The sequence below is a fragment of the Nicotiana tomentosiformis genome, chromosome 1 (genome assembly GCF_000390325.3).
Source record: "Nicotiana tomentosiformis chromosome 1, ASM39032v3, whole genome shotgun sequence".
NCBI lineage: Eukaryota > Viridiplantae > Streptophyta > Magnoliopsida > Solanales > Solanaceae > Nicotiana > Nicotiana tomentosiformis.
In genome coordinates this window covers 158,042,327-158,050,412 of record NC_090812.1, presented here as the reverse complement: position 1 = coordinate 158,050,412, position 8,086 = coordinate 158,042,327, and the positions used below count along the sequence as shown (strand labels likewise).

The 8,086-nt window shown below is 35.1% G+C and overlaps 1 long non-coding RNA gene across 1 annotated transcript; it reads right to left on the bottom strand.

The window, feature by feature from the left end:
- Window positions 1-1,274: 1,274 nt before the first annotated feature.
- LOC117278152 (uncharacterized) lies at window positions 1,275-3,047 on the bottom strand. Its single transcript, XR_011409267.1, has 3 exons — window positions 2,693-3,047; window positions 1,421-2,517; window positions 1,275-1,328 (listed from the first exon to the last, which is right to left on the bottom strand). It is a non-coding gene; the product is annotated as an uncharacterized lncRNA (long non-coding RNA).
- Window positions 3,048-8,086: the final 5,039 nt, after the last annotated feature.

Below are 8,086 nucleotides of genomic sequence, written 5' to 3'. Positions count from 1 at the left end.
CCATCGGTAACAGTATTAATTCCCGGTTGAAATTAATTTGAACCGGTACTAAGGTCAACCTGACTAGGAGTAGGTAGACTTTTCCCCTCGGCCAAAGCTTTCATATGAAGATATCTCACTCTATCTTGAGGGTGTTTCATTATGTGTCTAGCCAAAGTCCTCCCCCCCTCCAAAATATTTAAAAACTAATTTCGTGCCACAAGTTTTACACTTAGCCTTATTTTCTGAAATTAGTTGAGTAAAAAATGGCCAAACGGGAGATATTTCTATCTGTTTGCTAGGTTGTCTAGAAAAAGTAGGGGTAGTAACAGGAGTATCAGATGGGACATCATTTGGATTAGCAGTGTTATCACTAGTTGGGTTAATATCAGGAGCTGAACTAGTTGGTGTATCATCATCCGGTTGAGTTTTATCAAAATCTATTTCCTCGTCATCATTTTCATCAATAGTTGGATTAGAATAAAGAGTAATCATTAATTCATGGCCTAATTGTTCACCAGCTCTAATATTATGAAAAAATTGACTTTCAGTAAATTATAATAAACTATTATCGCTATCAAGAATAGCAGGTGTAGGACGGATATGGAGTTTGGTTCGGGGATCCCGGGGTAGTGGAGGAGGAACAAATTGAGCACTAGATTCGTCACTCTTGAATTTTCCCTTATTTTTACCAAAAAGTTTTTTAAGGAAGTCCTCTTAATTAATAAAGTAATAGAAAATAAATAAAACAAACAAAACTATAATATTAAATCTTAAGAGTTGGAACGAGTTTACCGAATTGACGAACAACTTGTTGAAAATTGATTATCGTTGAAGACTTCAATTCACCAACTTCACAAATTAAAACAATAAAGTAAGCAATAGTAGCAATTATAGAAGAAAATTAGAGAGAGATTGTGATAGATTGATGATTTTGTAAGAAAAAAATGAAAGAATGAGGGAGTATTTATAGTTGAAAATAGGGAAAAAGTGTAATTATAAAAAGTTTGGGAATAAAACAAAGTTGGGGGTGGGCGGGTTAAATGGCTATTTTATAAATAGCCAACGACTATTTTTGATAACTCAATGGCTATATTTGTTTTTTAAAAAAATATAGCCGTTGGGACCGTTTGGCCCGCTAAGGGACCGGTCCGGTTCCCTAGCGGGCCAAATGGTCCCGACTATGCCCTAAGCATAGAACCGGCCCAAACCCACTAAAATCAGTCCAAACGATCCTGACCCGTTTAGCCTTTTTGGCCTGTGATCCCGGGCCTGGACCAGCCCACTTGCCAGCCTTAACCTTGACCAAGCACATCATATTTGTGATGAAGGACATTTTCGAAGTCGCACTATTTAACAAATAAAAATAAAAATAAAACTCTTATTACAGTCATACAAATAAAGCACAATAATAAATGAAAAAGGTTCAACTGCAAACAACCTCCGGAGCAAACTTTCCTTCTAATTTCTCTGACAATGACTCAAATGCCTTAAAGACATTGTCAAATGAAATACCAATTTGATTCCTCAGTGACGCAATCTCATGTTTAAGCTCAGATTGTCCGTCGGTCGTTGGATAGATGTTTTATATCATCACTCCAATTCACATCATCCTTAGTAGGTTGTAACATGCTTTTAGGTTGGGAAGTGTTTCTTTCTGGAATATGACTAATGACATCATCTTGAGTCGGAAGATCTTCAGGGAGAGTAGGACTAATGAAATTATCTTGGCTAGGAAAATCTTCAGGCAGTTGCTAAGGTAGATGTTGAGATGGAACATCGTTTAAATTTATAATTGTTGAAATGTGAGGCAAATCCAAATTCGACAGCTCATCCAGTGACGGGGTAATGTTATTCAGCTGCAACTATAGCTAGAGGATGTATAATACAAGTATAATATATGAATAATATATGTATACTATATATAATCAGTGTATAATCTATGTTATTCAGTTGCAATTACAAAAATAGCCAATTCCTTTAGCATGAATGAGTTGCTCAATAATGGGGTAATCATATACAATATAATGTATAATTATTTCATATATATTGTGTAAAGTACATACATTAAATCCAGATTGACAGTTAAAACTAAATTGAGCACTACACAAAGTATATAATTACAACTAGATTAACACCATATTAATTACAACAGATTATTTATTAAAAACCAGTGATAATATATACATATAAATTTAAAATTACCTGTTCTGAGCTCAACTTGAAAATTTTATCATACAAATTATCAAGGGTTGGCTTCCTTGCGATGGTCCAATTCAAAATTCGCGGCGATCTCTTTGAAACTCGATTAGCAATTCTTTCATGCACATATGGGAAACACTCATAAAACCATATTTGAAAAGCCAATGGTAAGCCACCATACCTATAGGATCCTGCCTCCCTACGCAACGTATCTTTCATCGTATTTAATTGCATATCGGTCAATTTTTCTTTCAAAAACTCAATAGCTTTCATATTCGTATGTGAATTTTATCTGACATGAAAATGATCTTCACGAGAAATATAAAAATCTCAAAGCTGAATAAAAATAAAATTTTAAAGTTAATGAACAATTACAAATTAATAATGTACGTATAAAATTGGATAGTTTATAATTTATGTATATAATATAGTTATATAACTTCTGTCAAAAAAGAGTTGCAGCAAAAATCGTTGTCATCGGTAATATTCCACATTGTTATGAATAAAATACCTTCAATTTGGACGAACTAGGACATTGACGTTTTTTCCCCTTATCTGCCCTTCTCTTTTTTGATTGCACAACCAAAGGAACATTATGGCCTATGTGTTTATTTTTTCTAGAAACAACATCGATATTCTTAGGATCTTCCGCGACTCCATCGTCAGTTTTCGACCTGATCCTTCGATTAGTAAAAGTTGTACACCTTTTTTCGACTGATTTTGGAGTTGCATGTTTCAGATTCACATTGGAATCTGAAAAATCTGACTCAAAATCATCATCCATAATATCCAAATTGTTGCATTTATTCATTGTACTATGTATTTTTTCGCTCTGCATTTTCTTTAAAACCAAAAGAGCAAAGGCCTGTTTTATCACGATCACCAAAAAAGGTAACATTTTATCGCATAAAGAAAGAGAGTGCAAGAATGCATAGAGAGAGAACTAGTTAATTTTCAACTAAAGTAGAGAGATATAGAACCTAAGAGACAGACATAAATTGATACGAGACCTTTTTTTGGATGGGTACGTATATTTAAAGAATCTTTCTATAATCCCTTAATTTATGCCACTTAAAATCAAGATCCCTATAATTTTGCCTAGGTAATTAAGTGGCTAAAAAAAGTGAAGAAAATGAAACAGTGGTTAAAATGAATCACAAAAAGAAAATAAGTTTATTTTGAGTTTATATGTAATATGGGCTGCCATTCCAGTTAAATCTTCTTTAAAAAATCGACTGAGATTATTGTTTTTAAAAAAATTGACCAACTCAGATTATTTTTCTAAATTATGTAATTTTAAAATACATCAGCAAGGAATCGAACAAAGGTTTGTATCGTAGCAGTGTACTATTCTACCCCTAAATTACATGTGCTTGTTGGTCTAAAGCTTTTTATTTTTTTAATTTATACTCTTCAATCATATTTTCGCGCTAAAATGACTGACTGACTCAGTTGATTTTAATTAAAAAATCAAATTATCGATTGCGTCGATCCATAATTTGGTCAATGTTTTTAATAAGTTGATCGAAGATTTGAGCAAATAAATTGTTCGACTCAATCAGTTTTCTAAATATAATGTTTAATTTATTTTAAATAGGAAATCGACTGCGTCAATCAGTTTATTAAATAATAATTTTTCGGTACACTATCTATAGACTCTATCAGTAAAATAATTTTTGAACTCGGTCGGTTTCTTAATTTGTTTTTTTTGGTAATTCCATGCGACTCGACCGACTCTATCATTATTCTCTATCGGTTGAGTTGGTCTGTATGCCGAATCGTAAAAGAGCAATTTTTTAGTAATAAGGTATTCCTAGTACGCGAAGGATCCGTTGAGAGGTTGTCTCGATAGGGAAATGTACGATTTTTTTCTTATTGTATTGAATCAATCTTTAAAAAAAAAAGAAGAAAAAAAAGAGGTCAATGCACCACGCAACTCGTTTGCTTTATAAGGAGCAGGGGCATAGTATTCTCCAGATAACTTTCTATAACAAATAACTTTAGTAATTTGTAACAAATGGTAAGTAATTTACTATAACATATAAGATTAAATTGATAATGTAAAATTTTTTTACACTATAAATATATGTAAGTATATAACTTGAATCCTTCATACATTCAACAGTACACTATCATGGGATTTGGTCATATTCAGAACTCACTTTTGGATAACTACATCAGCCATTTGATTCATCCTACATTAGTGGGGTGTGGGGAGAGTAGAGTGTGTACGCAAACCTTACTCCTACCCTGGGATAGAGAGACCGTTTCCGATAGACCCTCAGCTCCCTCCCTCCAAGAACTCACATCTTGCTCTTAGGGTGACTCGAACTCACAACCTCTTGGTTGGCAGTGGAGGATGCTCACCACTAAAGCAACCCACCCTTATCCAAATAGAAAAGAAAAAACCAATAAATCATATAGATAAAATAGATAAAGGAAGCATTACTTGACCAAGAATCTGTTACGACAGTACCCAATGCTCAAATATTTTCACATGTCCCAATTAATTTTCTTCCCTTTTTTTTTAATGAGAAGAAACAGATGGTACATAGCAGGATCAAAAAACCATAAATCAACATAACATAATTTCAAAGAACCTGGATAAAAAGAAAGTTATCCCTTTTTCTTTTGCATTGTTAATACAAATCTACAATTTTGCGCGAGTTGATCATACACGTACGTAATATGAGTTTGCACCTACAGTATTTTATGGTTTAATTTTACATACTGAAGAAATCTCTTTTTTTTTTTTTTTAGTATAGACTCACAAAAATTTAGTATCATCTTCCTTTCTGATCTAACTATTGGATCAAATGAAGGAGATATGAGATTTTATGATATGATAAGCTTATGACTATATCATACTACACTTGATTCTACATATTTACAAAGCTAATTCATGTATGTGCCTGACAAAGTAAATGAAATTTTTACCTAGCTATACTATAATAGAAACTTATTTACTATCTTTATTTAGGTTCCTTGCTAATTACTTTATATATCTATATTTACTAGTTTTATATAAAACCATAAAAAGGAGGAAATGAAACATACCTTAGATAGTGGGTATCAGTTACACATAATCCCTCTACATTTAAGACACTCTTCATTTTTCAAAGGATTACAAAAACATCATTTGTCTTTGTACTTACCCACCGTAAGAAATCCGCTGATACCCAAAATCATCACCTCTCTTTGTACTTACCCACCGTAAGACACCTCTCTTTGTACTTACCCACCGTAAGAAACCCAAAATCTTTCTAACCCAAAAATCTCGCTTACTCACTCCTCTTCCAAAGCTTTTAATATCCGATTTCTCTCTTTCAATCATCCATTGTTATCCCCCAAAATTGCAGATTCTTTCCTCTTCCAAAGCTTTTGATATCTGATTTCTCTCTTTCAATCATCCAAAATCTCTTTCTTATTTATACAATAAAGAAGAAATTCAAAAATTTGCTCTACAATCAAGTTGTGGGTAAGTTTTGAATCTTGTTGCCTTTCTTTATTTTGTCTAATTTTCAAGCTTCACTCTGCATTAACAATGTATGTTTTCTAATTTATCTGTTCTTATTCATGTTTTTTTATCCATTTTAAAAATATCTCTTTAATATTTTATTTTATTCCACATTTTTCAGAACTAACAATGGGTAAGACATCTTTGCATGAATCTGTGAGAAAATATCACGACCCGAAATCTGACCTGTCGTGATGGCACCTATCTCAATACTAGGCAAGCCGATAACATCAATAACCTCCGATTTTCTTTAAGTTTGAAAAACATAATATTTAAATACAATACAAAATCCCACAAATACTGGTACGAACACTCCCCAAAACCTGGTGTCACTGAGTACATGAGCATCTAATATGAATACAAGTCTGAAAAATACGGTCTATGATAACCTGAGGCCAAATACAGTAACAAGGAGATAGGGAAAGAGAGACAAGGTCTGCGAAACACGACAGCTACCTTAGAATCTCTGAAAAATCAACTGTGCGAGAGAATCAACACCCGTTATGTCCGAAAATACCTGAATCTGCACATAAAGTACGGGGTATAGTAATAGTACAACTAACTGAGCAAGTAACAATAATAACTAAGGAACTGAAGATAATGACGAGCTACACAGTTACAGTTCATTTTCAGTAATTCCAGCAGAGAGTAGACATGCTTTCAATTCTAAAAGTTTAAGTCAAATCATTTTCATACAGTTCAAGTTCATGTGATCCGGATATAAAATCTTTCAGAGAATTTCACATCAATAAAAGATAGCAACTAGTGCAACAACAAATGAAAAACAAGTACAACCTCTCAAACAACAGATACTGAACTTGTCACAAGCGCTCAACCACTCGGCTCTCAGCCCTCAGCACTCACACTCAATGGGTACCAGCCCTCACTGGAGGTGTACAGACTCCGGAGGGGCTCCTACAACCCAAGTGCTATAATCTGCACGGCCAACTCACGTGCTGCACGGATAACTCACGTGCCATAGTATCAATATCTGGATCTGCACGGCCAACTCACGTGCTACACGGACAACTCACGTGCTATAGTATCAACATCTGAATCCGCACGGCCAACTCACGTGTTGCACGAACAACTCACGTGTTATAGTATCAATATCTCACAATCATGCCTTCGGCCTCACTCAGTCATAAATCTCTCCAGTCACTTGGGCTCTCAATAATCATGAAATCAGCCCAAACAACGATGATATGATGCATCAATAATGAACAATAGAGATTGCGATAAAATAAACAAGTAAACTGTGACTGAGTACCAAACAACACTTTAGCAGATAATTCAACATGTACACGACCTCTGTGAGTCCCAGCAGTACCAACATATAGCCTAAACATGGTTTCTAACATGTCTTATAGTCAAATTTCCACAACACATAGAGAGCATATAGCTAACAACAAATTATTCAACTTTACAGTTTTACGGGTCGGACCAAGTCACAATTCCCTCGGTGCACGCCCACACACCCGTCACCTAGCATGCGCGTCACCTCCAAAGTAATCACATGATACAAAAATCCGGGTTTCATACCCTGAGGACCAGATTTAAAACTGTTACTTACCTCGAATCGCGTAATTCTTTATTTCGCTATGCCTTTGTCACGAGAATTGGTCTCTAAAAGCCTCGAATCTAGTCACAAATAATTTGTTTCAGTCAATAAAATTTATTGGAATTAATTCCATAAGAAAATACTAATTTTTCATAAAAATCCGAAATTTAGCTCAAATATCGCCCGTGGGGCCCACATCTCGGAACCCGACAAAAGTTACAAAATCCGAAAGCCCATTAAACCACGAGTTTATCCATACCAATTTTACCAAAATCCGACCTCAACTAGACCCTCAAATCTACAAATCTTATTTCCAAATTTCTAAGTTCAAATCTCCGATTTACACCTAAAAACAAATGTAATCTAGTCGGATTATTCGATGATAATTCAATATTATGGAGTAGAAATTATCACAAGGAACTTACCTCAAATTTTCCTTGAAAATATATCAAAACTCGCCTCTCCTCAAGCTCCAATTTGCCAAAAATGACGAATCAGGGCGAAGTCCCATGCTTTATAATTCTGCCTAGACAGCCTCGATCCTGCCTCGATCTTGGCCTTCGATCGTGGTCCTCGATCCTGGGCCTTGATTCTGACCCTCAATCCTGGCCCTCGACCCTGGCCTTCGATTATGGCTTCGATCCTGGTCCTCGACCCTGCCTTCGATCGTGGCCCTCAACCCTGGGCTCGATCGTGGCTTTGATCCTGGTCCTAGACCCTGCCTTCGATCGTGGCCCTCGATCATGGGCTCGATCGTGGCTTGATTCTGGGCTCGATTTTTGGGCTCGATTTCTGGCAGGAGGAATTTCCAGCAGAAGGAAATTGCA